The sequence below is a fragment of the Budorcas taxicolor genome, chromosome 13 (assembly GCF_023091745.1).
Source record: "Budorcas taxicolor isolate Tak-1 chromosome 13, Takin1.1, whole genome shotgun sequence".
Classification (NCBI taxonomy): Eukaryota; Metazoa; Chordata; class Mammalia; order Artiodactyla; family Bovidae; genus Budorcas; species Budorcas taxicolor.
The window spans coordinates 69,599,150-69,617,253 of NC_068922.1; the positions used below are offsets into that span (position 1 = coordinate 69,599,150).

Sequence of the window (18,104 nt, forward strand, 5' to 3'; positions counted from 1 at the left end):
AGGTAGTGGTACCTCCCTTCAGAAAGTTTGCAAGTCCTCTATGGGCCATCCATTGTCAATGTTGGGCTCAGGCATATTGATTTCCTTTTTTTTTTTTTTAATTAAAGTATTACCAGAACTTTTCAGTGGGGCTGAGGTTCCTAAGGCAGTGTTTTTTTAGAAATGTAATTTAGTGTAGTTGTCAAGAGGAGAGGTTGTTGAACATCTCATCTGGCCTGATGTGTTAGCCATTTCTTGTGGGCTGTGGGGCAGGAAAAAAAAAGATTTTATTTATTGAAACAAAGAGTGGCCAGTACCCACCCCTGCTTCCTGTTCATTCTTTTTCAGAAGTGGCTGTTTTTCAGGAATTGAGAGCTAACTGACTTTTGCCAGATCTTTATGTTTTTGAACCCTTTTCAGCCAAATCGAGGCATTTTTTCTTTGAGTATTTCCACTTCAGTTACCCTGTGAAGATTCCCCCACTAAAAAGCTCACCCTGTGAGCTTTTCAGCAGTTCTGCTGAAGGAAAAGGTAACTTCTGTGCTGGGAATTCCCACTGATGCTGATGGTACATAATCCTGCTCAGTTGAATTTGGGTTCCGGGAACCTCTCCAATGGGAGAAGCTGACTAGCTTTTCTGATGTTGTAATCAGCAGTCCATGGTGTTAGCCTACTCTACAGAGAGCAACCTTATGTTCAGATTTCCAAATGGGGCATCCAGCAAGAGATGTAATCTGCAAGGAGAGAATCTGGGTAAAGTGTAGCATTTCTTGAGCACCTAGTATGTGCTAAAGCACTATGTTTAGTGCTGGAGCTGAACCCCTCGGCACCCACAGTGCTGCTCCTGCCTTCAGTCTGTTTGGGGAGACAGAATTAGTTAATTTTAAGGTAGGTGCTGGGGCAAACCTGTACCCCAAATGCTGCGGGAGTGACTAGGGAATTTAACTTTGTCTGGGGGTGGGGAGATTTCTCAGAGGAGGGAGCTTCTGAGCTTGGTGTTGTGCAAGACTAGGTGCTGAGTGTCAGGGCTTGGGGTATTTCTTAACTGTGTTTAGCCAACCTTATTTGAGTTTTAAAATAGGGAGGTGAGGCTCCTGCAGTTCAGAAAGCCACAGTATGAGACAGGTTTCTTTGGGATGTAGGAGCAGAGAAAGGATGTGGCAGGTGAGGATAGAAGAAGTCCTTTTGACCTCTCTTGGAGGAAAGTAGGATCTTAATACATGAGAAGTGTTCTTTTTGACTCAGACTGGGCTGAGTAATCTATCCAGTAGTAAAACAAAGTGTAGTGTATAACCTCACCGAGGTTATACCAGGGAACTATTGAATTTGTGAATGATTGTAGGCTGGGTAGATTTTTGCCATTTTTGTAGAGACCAAACTTTTAGAATGTGTTTTTTCACTTGTAACAGCAATAATTGCTAAATATTTATTGAATGTTTACTGTCTGCCAGGCAGGTATGAGTCTCAATCAGTTCTTCCCATTGGATCAGCTAGTTTAATTTCTTCCTTGGAATAACCCTTACGAATTAGGTACTATTATCTCCATTTCCAGAGAAGAGGAAACTGAGACTTAGATCTATTTATTGACTTTCCCAAGGGAAGTGAGTTGGGCACTACAGAGCTCACAAGCTTAGCCGTCTGTATATGATTCTAGCATGAAAAAATTAAAAGCTGCACATCTCTACTTTCGTACAGAGCTGAAAAATGCAAGAGGGAAAGAGTTGATAGTTTGCTTACTTTTTATCTCAGCCTGCTCCTTCATGAGAAGAAGCACTGTAACTGCTTCCCCACCGCACTGAGAGTCTGACAGAGTATTATCTTTGTAAATATTGTCTAGAAGATGTGGTATTAGTAGCTGTGTGCTTGTTAAGTAATACACTGGTAACTAGTGATTGATTTATGTAAATATGGAAGACAGTTTTTAAAAATCAATGTTTAATTATGCTCAGAGAAGTTGTTACTGATTTTTGTATTAAGAGTTTGCTTAAGCATGATTTTAAGTAGACCTAACCCATCTTACAGATTGACTGTGCCAATTTCATACGTTGAAACAAAAATCCCTCATTTGCCTGCCCTCATCCTCTAAGATTTAAAGGATTTTTTGCCTTTGGAGTTCATTCTTTACAATAATTGAAACTGTTACTATTGTGTAGAATTTAGAACCTTCTGGCCTATACTCAATTGCTGGGAATAAATCTGTTATTGAAACATACTTACATTTATGTTTAAAGTATTGCTGTGAGTTTGGGGAGCAGAAACCATGAAAGAGAAGACTACTTTTTGTCTAAGAGATAAGACTTCCTTTCTAAGTGTTGGTAGCACTAGTTGAAGTGGGGCTGAGTCATTACTACAGTACTAAGCAGACTGCTAAACTGTCTTTAGAGTTGATAATGGTAACATCAGGTTGGGGGTCAGTGGTCCTTTTGCCATTTCAAGGGCTTGAAGTTTTTGCCCATGTACTCTGGAGTTGTAGGGTTCTTCCCTCTTTGGCATGAGTAGAGTATAATGCTTGGTTTCATCAGACATCAGTGATTATTCTCAGAAATGTCATATGGGATCATTGTTTGACATTATCTTGTGTTGGTTCTAGTTAGTTTAGTGGATTCAAACTGGATGGTGGAATTAAATATAAATTGTTTTTGATGCTAATAGTTACACTTCTGTGCTGTTGGGCACTGGTTGGGGTAGCAGGTGGAAAGGCTAATGATGGGGCTATCTGAAAATTCCCATCACATTTTAAAAAAGCAAACTGATGGCACCATCAACTGAAATCTGGCACATCTTCTTACTCTATCCGGAAACACTTAAGCAAAATGTTGTCTTTCCTGCCACTGCAGCCAGATTCCTTGGGGGCACCTTTTCAGAATTAGTGAGCTGCTGTAGAATCTTTATAGATGAAACAGAATTGCTTGTCAACACTGTGCTTCTTAGATTACCAACATGTCAGAACTCAGAAACATTTTAAATTCCAAAGTTACCGGTAAAATGATAATAAATCGGAAATAGCTCATGGTTTGAAAAGTAAAAACTAGGTGATATTGCTTAGTGTAATCAACCCATACTTGTTTTTGGTAAGTGTGTGTGTGTTAGTTGCTCATTCGTGTCCGACTCTTGGCGACCCCTTGGGCTGTAGCCCACCAGACTCCTCTGTCCATCTAATTCTCCAGGCAAGAATACTGGAGTGGGTTGCCATTCCCTTTCCAGGGGCTCTTCCAGACCCGGAGATTGAATCCGGTTCTCCTGCGTTGCAGGCAGATTCTTTACCAACTGAGCCACTATTGGATAAGTAAAATGGAAGATAGGAATTCAGGATCTGTTCCAGAATCTCATTTTAACCAATAGTAGCAAAACAAGAATCGAATCTGGGTCTTTTAACATCAGCGTAAAAATGGGAAATTGTGAGAATTTGAAGAGAAATCCATTAGTTTATTCTGGACCTCAGTGAGTTAGTAATCATTTATACAAATGCCAGAGATCCTTAACATGTCTTAAAGCTTATTTAAAATTAGGCCTTTGGGGTTTTTTGTTTATTTTCCACGTGTGTGAAGGAGTGGTGCAAAAAAAGTCTGACTGTTAAATCTAAATATGTTTGTGTTGTATGTTAATGATAGTAGCAGTTATCTGTTGTTGCTAATCATATGGGAAATGATTCTGTTGTGCTTTCTGGATGTATTTCTTTCAGGCATACTGTAGTTGTGCCTGTTAGTAGTTGGCTGTGAGTGCATATGTTCTGTTACGGATCTTTAGCAATTTTTGCCATCCTCAGCGCCGAATACTGATTTTCTTCAAATCCTAAGTTATTTCTTCGGAGGTGTTTTGTGAGGGATTGCATCTTTTCCATATGAAACTATGTTGAACTCCAATAAAGTTTTTGGTTCACTTGGAGAAGTAGATTCGACTGTAATTATTTACTTTCGAATGAGGCAGTGGAAATGCTTGAAATGAGTATTTGATGTGGGATCCTGAAGTAAAAAACTGTCTTTGAAAGAAAGGTAGAATATGGTCCATTCATTGTGTTTGGATAGGGAAGAGAGTCAGTTCACTTAACATTTTTGTATCTCATAGTTAAGATGATCTGACTGCCCCTTAATTATTTCTGAAATCATTACCTTTGCAAAATGAGGGCATTTGGGCAAGAAGTGGAGAATTTGGCTTCTTAAGGTAAAAAGTTTGGGATGGTCCTAATCTGGTCCTTTAGAAGTGAATGAGATATGGTGTTTAAAAGAACCTTTTAGCTTGTGTTTAAGCTTTGAGTAGTAATAGTTGAAAGAAGTTTTTAATATTTCCATGCCTTGTAAATTGAAGTTTGTGTAGCAGCTTTCCATCCCCATGGCTTCAGGCCAGTAGCTAAAGTAGGAAATCTAAAATAGAGGCCATCGGTATGGAAGAATAACATTTTGCCAACCTTTGCCCTCCCCCTACAACCTGCCTATCTAGGTGGGGGCAGTGTGCAGTGTGCTCTGTGTTGATAGCGTAGGGCCTGGGTACCATGCAGGGGGATAAAGATGAGGGAGTGGTATGGTGACAGTGGGTGTAGCCTTGGTTTTATTAGGTGGGAAAAAGCTTATAGTGGAGTATCTGTTAGATATTACTGGTATTTCGGTAGTGTTGTGGGAAATGACTAGTAGTTTGCTGTAATGATTTAGTAGCATGTAGATATTATTTAAAATGATACTTATTTTGTATGTTCAAAAAAAATTCTAAATATTTTTCACAGTGGGAGAGAAGTGACTCAAGTGTATGTCTAGGGTACATAGATTGTAGTATCATCAAGCAAGACCACCTTTTATCAACTTTTGGATTGTGTCTTTATCTGTCATTTATGTTCTAAGTTTTAGTTAAAGATATTGGTAATGTAAGTTTTAAATTTCTTTTTGGTAGATACTCGTTTTGAATTTGTTGTCATATTTTTAGATCCACTCAGTTATCTCCCTGCCAACTTTATCTTTCTGGATGTTCTTGAGAATTTTTCTGAAACGTATGGTGAATATTTTTATTTACAACTCCCTTTTGCCTTCTCCAATAGATTTGGGTAGAGGTGCATCTCTACCAGTCTGTTAAAATTCCTCTCTGATCCTTTGAAATTAACGTTTCTGTGGATTTAAGGAACCAAAGAACTCAGTTCATTAGCATTCCTGAGACACTAGATAAGCTTCAACGAAAGGTGTTTAAGCAATCAGCATAATTGAGGATTTGTCTTTGCTGTTGAGAACAAGTTTAATAGATCCCTGGGCATGATGACATTTTCTTGTATTTTTCTCAGCACAGCCTAGGAAAGATAGAGGCCAGGAACCTTCCTTGGAGGAGATATTCTTAGCTATTTGGAGTTTACCAAAACAAACAAACAAAAAAACAGTTTTTAAGGTTATTCCTACATTAGAATACACTGAAATATACCCTTTTGCCAGTTAGTAAAAGTCAGATTTTAAGCTTGCTACCAGATGTGACTGCTCAGATTTATAAAGCTTTGTAGGCGAAATGCTGGTCGGGCAGAAAACTGATCTAGCAGATTTCAAGATCAGTGGATTAGGGAATCTCATTGACTAGCTTTACCCAGCTCCTGTAAGGTAGCCCCGTTATTTCTTTGCAGTCAGCTGAGGGCAGCAGAAGGTAAGTGGTAGGAAGGGAACTAATTTTGAGAGTCTGGTAGACACTTTTTTGTATTCATTAAGTCTGAATTTAGTGAAAATAGTACTTGTTTGTGGGAGAACCAGAGACCAAAAAAGGAAATTTTCTTTTCTTTTTACACCTTCTTATCTCCCCTTTTTGTTAGCATACTGTGTTGGCCCAGATTCCAGAAATCTCAGTCAGGTGGTAGTTGGTAAGCTTCTAATGAGGTATCATAGCCTGACCTTAATTATATGCTGGTAGAGATAGCTTAGACCTCTTATATCTTCAAGAGATGCTATGGTATTAAGACTGGAATCACATTGCTACTGAAGTAGGGGTGTAGGTGATGAAGAGGGAGCCGGTGGGGAAATACTATGCCCTTGAACAGCTGTGGTAAAATAGAAAGTTGGAATAGAAATCAGAAAAGTCTAGATAAGTCCCTGTTCTTACTATGAAACTTGCCCCACTGTCCCCTGTTTTCTCATCTATAAACAAGGATGGTATTTCTATGCTTCACAGACTTCTCAGATTTAGATGAGTATATGATGGTGTCTCTGTGCCCACATTTTAAAGTTTAAACTTTGATCAAACATCATCTGCTCTGAGATGGAGCTTTATTTTGAATGTTAGGTTTGAAGTAGTGAGTTGGTGGCTCTTTCCTTCTTTCACTGATATTCTCTGTTAACATTTTAAATCTTCTGACATTTGCACAGTGAACAGTAAGTAGCATATGACTAGAGTTGGTAGAGTCTTTACCTAACCAAACTGCGTGGTGTATGCGACTCTCTTCTATTAACCAATCCCTGTAAAATAAAAGTTGGTGTATCCATGTCTAGGTTTAGACTAAGAGATCTTATACCATGGATCAGAAAGATTGTCAGGGAACTGTCACAACAGGAGCAGACTTCAAAATTAATGTTCAGTTAAAGATAGGCCAGAGAAAATAAATTTGTAGGATCAAAATTATAGCATAGTGTCTAATTTTAAAGAGTCTCAGAGATAAAGTCTTGTAAAGGTAAACGTCTCAGGAATGTGTGGTTCTTAAAGTACATAGGAAAAAAGAAAAAAAAACCAGTGAGAAAGTGAATATAATACTGCATGGCTCTGTTGCCCTCAGTATGTCAACATGTCAAAGATAGGATTGGGTTTAAAAGTCTTCAGAGCTTTCACCTCTTTCTTTTATATAATTTTTCTCTGATTAGAATTTGAATAGTCTTGGGTCAGGAGGGTCTCCCCCCCACCCCTGGCCAAATCAGGTAGCCGTTAATATAGTGGAAAGGACATTTCAGTTTGAGCTCTTGCACTTCTGCTCAATAGTGTGGTCTTTGAACAAGTTAAATCTCTGAGTCTTAGTCCTTTTCCTGTAAACTGGGTCTATTAAATAGCATGTGAGGTTCACTTTAGGAAACGTAAAAACTTACAACAGAATTTTGAGTTCCTTGACAGTCCTTAAAAACAAAAAACACCGAAGCACCTTTTCAAAGATTGCTTGAGTAGTCTTCCGAGCAAAGGGAACGTCTTCACTTTTTAAAATTTGGGTATTGTGAGGTTTTACCCAAGAGAAGAGTCACTTGGGCACCTTGAATATGATCGTGTTGCTGTGAATCTGAGATGGGTAGGACTCAGGAGAGTACTGACTTGCCTTGGCTTTATGACTGTGCAGACCACTTTGTTTCTCATAAGATAAATTACAGTTTAAGAATCTTCACCAGTGAATAACTTTCACCTCTTTCCCGTTGGGATGGGGCAGTATTTAGAGATCTGAAACTAAAAGTTTTGTATTTAATTACAAATAGAAATTTTAATTTTCAATATTCATTTATTCAAACATTTAGAAAGTAAATACCTGTAGTGACTAAATACAGATGAGCTAGACAAACGCATAGAGTTCTCAGAAGAAATACTTTGAAGTTAGTAAATTGTATGCCTGTATACTTACTTCCTCTGTTGGGATTCCATATTTTTCATTGGGCCTCAGTACAAAGGCTCCTGTTGTACCAGGGTAAGTGGGCATGGAAGGTGCATTCTGGCAACTAATGCTTCATTGTCAGTGAAAAAGAGTGATGTCTCCATTTATTTCCAATCCTAGGAGATTTTTTTTTTCCCTCTCCCTAACAAAAAAAATGGGAAATTAGGACCTTAGATTTCCAAACGTGTCCAAACTTGTAACTGTTCCAGAAAAAAAAATTTTAGGATACCTATAAACTCATTATACCTTTCTCACCTGGAATAGAAAAATAAACTAGTTTTAAGTTTTGTGGCTTTTCCGTTATATTTTTTTTATCAGACACCTGTTTTGCATAAATTTTAGAAGATTAGTTTTCGGATTTCCCTGAACAGGTAGATTTGCCACAGTGACTGGAAACAGTCACATTCCGTGCTGGAGATTCATATGACAATGGCTAATCATATATTTGCCTGAAATAGTTTAAATCCTTGAGCTGCATTGCCTGAAATAAAGGCTGTGAAATCACCATCTTCTTAAATTTGGAGAACTGAAATCTTAGAGGTTAGACTCGGTACTTAAAGTCCTGGGAAACTGGGATGAGTTGCCATTTCTTCTTCCAGGGGCTCTTCCTGACCCAAGGATCAAATCCACTTCCCTTGCGTCTACTTGCATTGGCAGGCGGATTCTTTACCTCTGTGACATTATTATTGTTACTCCTTGTTAATCCATGAAATGTCATGGGCAACACACGAAAGCTATTAAACTCCTTAGAGAAGGTTCAAAGTACGTAGTAGTGTTATGTATGGTGATTTGAACACTAGAAAAATGATTGAGACTAAAGGTTAGATTTACTCTGCCATATTCTTACAATCAGTGTGCTTTTGCAGGAATAGATGCAGCAACAGTAGTTCTTGCTATTTAACATCAAAATTTTCAGTTTTAGTTAACCAGGAAAGAAAACAAAAAAAGGGAGGAGAAGCCCAGGTTGTCTAGTCTTTATCTGCCGGCTTGTTACACTTCACTTTGAAACTGAAAGCTCTCTAAGGCCACACACCCCAGCTCTGAAAGGAAAGGTCTCCCAGTTAACTCCCTTAGCGTACAGAAGTCCAGGACAGATAGGGTGGCCTCATCAGAGATTCAGCTGGTGATGGTTTCAGTTCAGTCGCTCAGTCATGTATGACTCTTTGCGACCCCATGGACCGAAGCATGCCAGGCTTCCCTGTCCATCATCAACTCCCAGAGCTTGCTCAAACGCATGTCCGTCGAGTTGCTGATGCCATCCCATCTCATCCTCTGTTGTCCCCTTCTCCTCCTGCCTTCAATCTTTCCCAGCATCAGGGAGTCAGTTCTTTGCATCAGGTGGCCATTGGAGCTTCAGCATCAGTCCTTCCAGTGAATATTTGGGAGTGATTTCCTTTAGGATTGACTGGTTTGATCTCCTTGCAGGTGATGGTTTGACTGTAATTAATTAACTCTTTCCACCTAAAAATCAAATCACCTTCTTCCCTTAAGTACAGTGTGATATAAAAATCAGCACTTCCACAGAACTGTATAATCTTTTACAGATGTTAGCATCCTCCTAATCTCAGAATGTCAGGGAAGTTGTCTATTAGCAGAAATGTGCTTGTTTTCTCTATGGGGAAAGAGATTTTGGTTGGGTGAACAAGAGGCTAAAAATTTTCCTTGGATAGTCTGGAAAATGTTAAAGAGCTTATTTAGGACTGGAGCTAACTCCTGGAATTGAGATGTCAGGTAGTTTGTGTTGAGCTCAAGTTCTTAGGGGAATAGTTTAAAGTACAATATGATGAAATATGTTTATAAGTGATTGAAAACAGTGAGTGTTTGCATAAAAAAGACTAGAGGACTATCAAACAGAATCCATACTGATTGCACATGTGTAACTATGCACGCCTTTAGGTGCTGTTGTACAAAAACAAAGATAATTTTGCTCATGGACTTCCCTGGTGGTCCGGTGGGTTAAGACTCTGAACTTCTAATGCAGGGGCCTCTGGTTCGATCCCTGGTTGGGAATGCAGGCTGCACACTGCCTGACTTAAGACACGAAATAAATAGTAAAGTTTAAAAAAATTTTTGCTCAGTGTATTTATTGAAAACTTTATTTCTTTTCTTAAAGGCCTTCTGCAGCAACCTTATTTCCCAGAAAAAAGTTCAGTGTGTGTGTGTTCTTCTCCCACAAGTCTGTAATCATGTTTTGTTCTGTTAAAATGTTCCTTTTTACCCAGGAATACCTCTTTAGTCTTTAGAATTTGGTGTCTGTGCACGCTCAGTCACTACCCCATGGGCTGTGGCCCACCAGGCTCCTCTGTTCATGGAATTTCCAGGCAGGAATATTGGAGTGGGTTGTCATTTCTTTCTCCAGGGCATCCATTTCCTGCATTGGCAGGTGGATTCTTTACTACTGTGCCACCTGGGAAAGCTAGAATTTGGTATTCCATCTCCATTTTCCTACCTGTTTTTAGGAAAGCATTAAGTATTGTAAACTCCTTGGGGGTTAGAAACATCTCAGAGCCTGTTTCAGTGTTGAAGACATAGCCTTAATACTCAGTTTCCTTTCCAGTGAAATCTGCCTGCAGTCAACACTTAAACCCAAGCCACAAGTAACCACTTTTCTCTGAGCCCTTTATTGTTCTCTTCCAGTTTTTCATTCTGGAGGAATAGACATAGGCTGGAGAAATTTACATGGTTTGCCCATTACTTACTAGGAAGTGGGCAAGAGCACTGTCTCATTTTATATGGTCAATACAGATGGTTCTGACAGATGTTTAGTTGTGAAATGGGATCCTCCCTCTCTCCTCGTTCACCAACTAGTTGATGATCACCTGAGGAACACTGAGAGCTTTACACTTTTTTCATTGTTCTCAAGCTGATTTGCATAAGAATCACCTGGAGTGCTTAGTGAAACTACAGAATCCTGGTCCTTTGCCTTGAAATTGATTCTGTTGTGGTGCTACTGAGAAACCTGCATTTTTAATATACCTTTTAACAGTTCGAAATGATTTTAATACAGGTAACCCATAAATCACCTTTGGAGAAACTGATCTGTTTTATTTAGCTAAGGTCTCCTTTGTTTCATTTGATTAAGGTACTACTACATTGGTCCAGCTGTTAAATTTATAGAATATTTAAAAAGGGACCAGAACAGTGTGTTCAAATCTGTTTATAAAAGCTTGTTACTTATCCCCACTCTAAATATCTTCTACCTTTCAGCAAGCATTTAAATAAATAGCAGAGATAGTTAACTGACTTTGCAGCTGTTTAACTATGTGTCTCATCAGACTTCTGATCCTCCTGCTTCCATAGTTAACTAGCCGCTATTTGATCCTGATGTCATCTTTTAAGATTGGGTGACTAAGGGGGCGCTCAAAGAGGGAGGGGTGGTTTTCAGACTAACATTCCTAGGATGGTTAAGGCAGGCTTTAGAAGGTTAAGTGGAGAATAGTTCAGTGGAATGCTGGGGATCTAACCTGTGGAGTTCACTGTCTTCGGATTAAACTAGGGGTCTTTAGTTACTGATGGCACTGATTGAAGTAGCAGGATTTGAATAGAGCACTCGTTCTTAAAGTGCAGTTTCTTGATCAGCAGCAGCAGCATTGTCTGAGAATTTGCTGGAAATGTAAATTCTTGGGCCTCATCCAGACTTACTGTCCCAAACCCCGGGAGCCAGGGCTCAACCATCTAGGTTTTACAAGTTAGCCAGGTGATTGATACACACTGAGGTTTTAGAATTGATGGAATAGAGTAAGATTTTAAGTTCACCTTCTCCCATTGTGCCTCACATTTTAAGAAGGAATGAAAGACAGTTGACGAAGTCCACATCCTTACCAGTGAAATACAGACTTTGGAGTTAGATAAACTTGGTTTCAACTGTCAGTAGTTGGGTGACCTTGAGCAGATGACGACTCTGATTCATATGAAGCCTATAATTAGTTTTGTAGTAATTCAGCCTCTTAAACAGTGTTCATTGTTTTTTCACAACGCCCATAGCTGAACCTTAATACTTACTCAATTTTCGTACTTTCATACACCTAGGAATTTGGAGTAATTCATAATGGGACCAAAAAAGGAGCCAATTATTTAGCACCAGGAAGGCTTCTAAAGAGCATATACATATTCAGGCTTACACTTTGACAATGCATTTCAAGCACAGTCAGTAGTGATATTCTAGACAAAAAGGCCCCTCGTTTGAATTAGTAATAGGATGTGTGACTACTGGATACCTTTGTGGTCAGGCAAGGTGTGGACTTGGGGCTCTTAGAGGCCCACACCCTTTGGAAACAAGGCAGCTTAGGCTGAGCTGGTGGGCCAGTGTAGCACAGGAGGTTTAGAGTCACTTTCACTACTTCCCAGGTGTTCAGGGCCTACTTACTAGAAGCAAAGGAGGACAAGCTGCAGGAATGGGCCTGTCCTAATTGAGCTGGCCCAAGAAGGTACATTTTCAGGTTAGACAAGTCCTTTTTTCTTTTTAAGCTCTGCCCCCTGGGAAAGAAGCATTTTCACTACAGAGATGCCCTTGTGGAAATGTTACTCACTACTGAAGAGTATGTGAAATGGGAATCACCATCCTGAGGATCTTGTACTGGTTAATTACCTTTAGCTGCTGCTGCTGCTATGTCACTTCAGTCGTGTCCAGCTCTGTGCGACCCCATCCCTGGGTTTCTCCAGGCAAGAACACTGGAGTGGGTTGGCATTTCCTTCTCCAGTGCGTGAAAGTGAAGTCAGTCAGTCGTGTCCGACTCTTAGTGACCCCATGGACTGCAGCCTACCAGGCTCCTCTGTCCATGGGATTTTCCAGGCAAGAGTACTGCAGTGGGGTGCCATTGCCTCCTCCGAATTACTTTTAGAGGCAAAGGTAAAAATTACCACTTTGTCTTGTATTTAGAGAACAAAGACAAGTTAGTAAAATGTGACTTCCTTGCCATTCTCCTGAAACTTAAAATCACTGATTTGACTGATGCCTTAGTGGACAAATACCTCAATTGAAATGCCCTCTGGGTGACCCTCACTGAGATTCTGATTCTCCAGGAGCTCTACAGAAGTGCCCTGCTTTTGAGGTGGCAGTTTAACCAGGTAAACTTCTGCTGACCTTAAGGAACTACATAGCATAGTGTCTTGCTATGTAGGGCCAAGGCCCCCCACAGGGCTCCAGCAGAGGAGTCTCTGGTGGAGAGGAGAGTGCTAGGTAAGGAGTCAGGACAAAGGAAGTCTCAGTCCTGGTTTTGTCAGCTGTGATGAGCAAATCACACAGCGTGGTACCTCATGTTCTTTACTAGTGAAAGGAAGGTGTTGACCTGGATTCAGGATTTTCAGTTAGCACTGTCTAGTAGAATTTCTCTCATGATGGAAATTGTTCTCAATCTGTGCTCTTCCACATGGTAGCTGCTGGCCATATGAAGCTGTTGAGCCTTTGAAATGTGGCTCATGTGGCCGAAAAACTTAATTTTCAAATTTTACTTAAATGTAGCTACGTGTGACTAGTGGCTTCATGCAGGACAGCACAACTCTAGATAAAATTTAGGTAAGAGTAAAGAGATTTGAATTTAGATTTTGCTTGGAATATGGGAGGTTGGGGCTCTTGGAACTTTAAAATCCAAAACAGGTATGAATTTGTGTTATGAGTTTGAATAATGAACTTCCTTCTGTATGTCTGCATTGCCTTATCCTGGGTGACATGCTAAGGGTATTTATGACTGCTAAGTAGAGTTTACCAGAGCAGTTGTAAAGGTCAGACAGCTTTCCATTTTACTTGACCCTTTTAGTGCTACACAGAGATGAACATTTAAGGTGCTTTGGACTGAATAAATTTTCATTTTATCTCAGCAACCCTGTGAGATAAGTCATGTCTGTTTTGTAGCTGACAAAACAGATTAACTTCATTTGCATGTGTGCACAGTCATGTTTGACTCTTTGCAGCCCCATGGACTGTGGCCCGCCAGGCTCTGCTGTCCATGGGATTTTTCCAGGCAAGAATACTGGAGTGGATTGCCATTTCCTTCTCTAAGAGATCTTCTCAATCCAGTTATTGAATGCAAGTCTCCTGCATGTCCTGAATTTCAGGTGGGTCTTTACCTGCTGAGCCATCAGGGAAGCCCAACTTCAGTTCAGTTGCTCAGTCGTGTCCAATTCTGCGACCCCATGGACTGCAGCACGCCAGGCTTCCCTGTCCATCAACTCGCCGAGCTTGCTCAAACTCATGTCCATCGAGTCAGTGATGCCATCCAACCATCTCATCCTCTGTTGTGCCCTTCTCCTCCTGCCTTCAGTGTTTCCCAGCATCAGGGTCTTTTCCAAATGAGTCAGTTCCTCACATCAGGTGGCCAAAGTGTTGCCCAAAGTATAAGCCCAACTTATGTTTACATATATCTTTATGGATCACTGTACTTTAAAATGGTTAGTTTCAGCCTACAACGTCATTTGAAATTGCAAGTTTTTAGCGTGTTGCAATACCAAGATGTTGAAGCTGAAACTCCAAGATGTTGAAGCTGAAACTCCAGTACTTTGGCCACCTGATGCGAAGAGCTGACTCATTGGAAAAGACCCTGATGCTGGGAAAGATTGAGGGCAGAAGGAGAAGGGGACGACAGAGGATGAGATGGTTGGATGGAATCATCGACTCGATGGACATGGGTTTGGGTGGACTCTGGGAGTTGATGGATAGGGAGGCCTCGCATGCTGTGGTTCATGGGGTCACAAAGAGTCGGAAACGACTGAGCAACTGAACTGAATTGAATACCAAGAAGTTAATTCATATTTGTTCAGTTGTAGTCAGTAACAAGTAAATATCTGACTGTAAGTGGTAGAGAATCTAAGATTGTCCAGGCAAGCAAATAGCACCCAAGATGTTAACTCACCACACGTGTTGCTTATAGTAAAAGCAGATCAGAACAACTTCTACACCCCACTTAGGGTCTTCCTGTTATTTGCATGCTCACAGTGAACATGGCGAGTGAGTGTTGACTTACTTATAAGTAGGCCCATCGTTAGCCAGGCAGCCTTAGCCTGATGGAACAAAGTGGGATTTTGTAGGCTTGACCACTGCCATATAGTAAACATGTGAGGTCTTAGGAAATAACTTGAGTAAACTGCTTAAAGACCAGGGACAGATCCAATTTCCTTCACCTTTAGCTTCAATTATGATGTTATTTTTGGTGTAGGATGATGAAATGGAATTGGTATGAAATAAATAGTTGAGTTTTGAACACTTTACTTTTGAAGAAACTGAGGCTCAAGGCTGGAGAGTTACTAAGCGACACAACTGGGAGGCTCATCAAAACCTGTCTGATGCTACTGCTTGAGTTCTTAAATGTAACACAAAACAAGGTAAGGGGGAGCCTGGGTGACTCAGTTGCCTCCTAGGAATTCTGGGTTGTAATGGTACATGTGGTACCAGGCCAAGGAAATGCATTTTTTAGAGCACTTACCTTCATTTACAGTGGAGCCTTACCAGGCTAGTTTCATTGACTAGAAGGCTCTGTTGCACTTTAATGTATAATCCTTTTCCTATTAAAGAAAGCTTGCCTACTTGTGCAGCAAAGACCCCTGGATAATTTATTTTTTAGCAGTTCAGCTTGTGCTTGGAACCAGTTACTCCCAGAAATCAGTAAAACCTCTGTTTATCCGAGTACTCAAGGAGAAGGATCTTTTTTGTTAACCAGGGATTTACCACCCCCTTATTTTAAGAAGGCTCTCTGAAGTCTGCCTGTTTACTAAGGAATCTTACTGGAGGTGGTTAGGAGTGTGTAAACAAGTGTGATGTTGTTCTCACTTCAAGGGGAATAAATAAATTTAACTAGCTTGCTGCTTAAGAAGCAGAATTAGCAGTGGGCTAAGTCTTGGCCTCCTCTTCAAGAGTTTTCCTTTTTGTGACTAACTTTGTCTAGGTTTGCAAGAGCAAGTCGATTTTAACCACTTTTAAATCAAGTTGAATAATAGCCATTCACGGGCTGTTTGAAAGGAGGAAAGAAGTGGGAGCCAGGTTGAGCATGGATATCATTCAGGAAAAAGCCTTAGGTAAAGCTTGGAGGATTCTATTCACTTACACACAGAACTTCAGAACGACAGCACTGTCTCTGCCTGGGCATTGGGGATAGTTACTAGCCCCTGTTTAGTAGCTGCAGAGTTCTGCAGACTGTGCCTTCTGTTGTATGACCCATGAACTGTGAATGGCTTTTATATTTGTCTTAACTAGTTGGGGAAAATTTATTACATACACCTAAAGCTAATATAATATTACATCACTTATACTTCAATTTAGAAAAAGAATATTATTTACTATTTCATGACACAGAAAAATTATATGAAATGCAAATTCCAGTGTCCATAAATAACGTTTTATTGGAATGTAGTCATGCTCACTCATTTACATACAATCTGTGGCTGCTTTAAGTCATTTTTTTGTAGTCATTCATCTTCACAACTGAGTCCCAGTGGCAGGACTTGAGTTACCTATCTGTAAGCATGACTCTGCCCTGATGTCCAAACAACAAAATCTCTAAAGAGTCTTGCTACCCTACTCCTTGTCTAAGTTACAGTAGCTGTGTCATCCCTTATGTAGCTCTTCCTTCTTCCTCTCAGGGTAGGGGCTAGGAAAGTACAGGTGAAAATCTCTCTCTTCCTCAATTGTAGAGACTCAATAGTCTCAGCTGTAAATTAAAAAAAAAATCCCCAGCAACTGACTCAGCACCTTGTGCCTGCCCTTTAAAGGAACAGAGAGATCTAATTAAAATAGAAACTGAAAATCAGTAGCCTGTCCATTATTGTAAGCGGCTGGTGTTTGGTATGAATCATTGTTCAAAGGACCAAGAAACGACAGTGCAGAGTTTTTCAAAATATGTTTCTAGATTATAGTTACCTAGAGACCTTGTGTTAAAATAGACGTATCTGAGGATGATCTTATTCCCAGGTCTCATAAACAGGAAAGTTTGAGAACTACTGCTCTCAAGCATTTATATATATATATTTTTAATATCCTAATCTCTTTAAACCAAAACAAATTTTAAAGGTCATAAAATTATTAGGACTGGAAGTGTAAGAGATCAGTGGAAGTTATTTTACAGATTAGAAACTTTGAGACCAGAGCAGAGAAATAAGTGTTACCTAGGACCCTGTCATGACATTGCAGGTTTGTTTTTTTTTTTAATTGGAAGATAATTCCTTTACAGTAGTGTGTTGGTTTCTGCCATATGTCAACATGAATCGGCCTCAGGTATACACATGTGTCCCCTCCCTCCTGAACCCGCCTTCCAGCTCCCTCCCTACTCCCACCCTTCTAGGTTGTCACAGAGCACTGGGTTGAGCTCCCCACGTCACACAGCAAATTCCCACTTCCTGTCTCTCATATGGTAGTGTTATGTTTCCACGCTGTTCTCTCTGTTCGTCCTACCCGCTCCTTCCCCCGCCGTGTCCGCAAGTCTGTTCTCTGTCTGCATCTCCGTTGCTGCCCTGCCGCTATGGAGAGCAGTGTGGAAATTGCTTAAAAAGCTAGAATGACTGTGTGACCCAACAGTCCCGGTGCTGGGCATACACCATGAGAAAACCATAATCGAGAGACGCATGTACCCCAGTGTTCACCTTGCAGCACTTTTTCACAATAGCTGGGACATGGAGGAACCATGTTCATTGATAGATGAACAGCTACAGAAATTGTGGTACATATATATAATGGTGTATTACTCAGCTATTAAAAAAAAAACACATTTGAGTCAGTCTTAATGAGGTGGATGAACCTGGAGCCTGATATACAGAGTGAAGTAAGTCAGAAAGAAAAAGATAGGTATTGTATATTAATGCGTGCATATGGAATCTAGAAAGATGGTACTCATGTTTTATTTTTAATGTAATCAATTAATTGGTCCCTGGGAGTGGGAGCCAGAGGAAGAGAGGAAGATGAACTTGAAGGAGCATAATAGGAGTAGGATGGGAGAGGAGGTTATAAAACAAGTTAAAATAGGGTACAGAGACAGGAAGGGGCTGAAAAGACAGATTAAGGTAATTGTAGTGTTGTAAAAGCATAAAAGGAGTCCACTTTAAATGCGGAAGTGGACTGGAAGGAAAAACATCCTGTGACCTTAACCCTTTTTTTTGTATGAGATTGAAGCCTAAAGCAAACCTGTTGGCTGCTTCATGTTGTGTCTTCCGTGGCAAGGACATGAAACAACAGCTGAACACTAATCTTAAGGGTTGCTGATGTTCCAGAACCAAGATAGGTTCACTTAAGTGTTTTTAAGTTAGTTTCTGGCATTTCTTCTAGATTATGTAGACATTTGAGAAAATGATCCATTTTTAAAATTTGAAATTGTGTTGCAGAACTGATAAAAACAAATGGGAAATGCTATAATTAAAAGACTCAGTCTTTTAATGCAGTGGACTACCAAGTTTCTGGTGATGGACTTTTGTGAAGTATTGAATATTGAGGACAAAAACTTAAGCACTTTGCAAAATACTTGGCAACTTCATCTGATTGTCTGACCCTTTCTTTGACTTGGCGTCCATAACTTTTTTGTTTTTTATAATTTGTTGGATGGGTGGCGTCACCAACTCAATGGACATA

The 18,104-nt window shown here is 40.1% G+C and overlaps 1 protein-coding gene across 1 annotated transcript in view; it reads left to right on the forward strand.

Annotated features, from left to right (window-relative positions):
• The window catches only part of TOP1 (DNA topoisomerase I), an 87,559-nt gene that overhangs the window by 1,317 nt on the left and 68,138 nt on the right, over positions 1–18,104 (forward strand). The window lies entirely within an intron of this gene.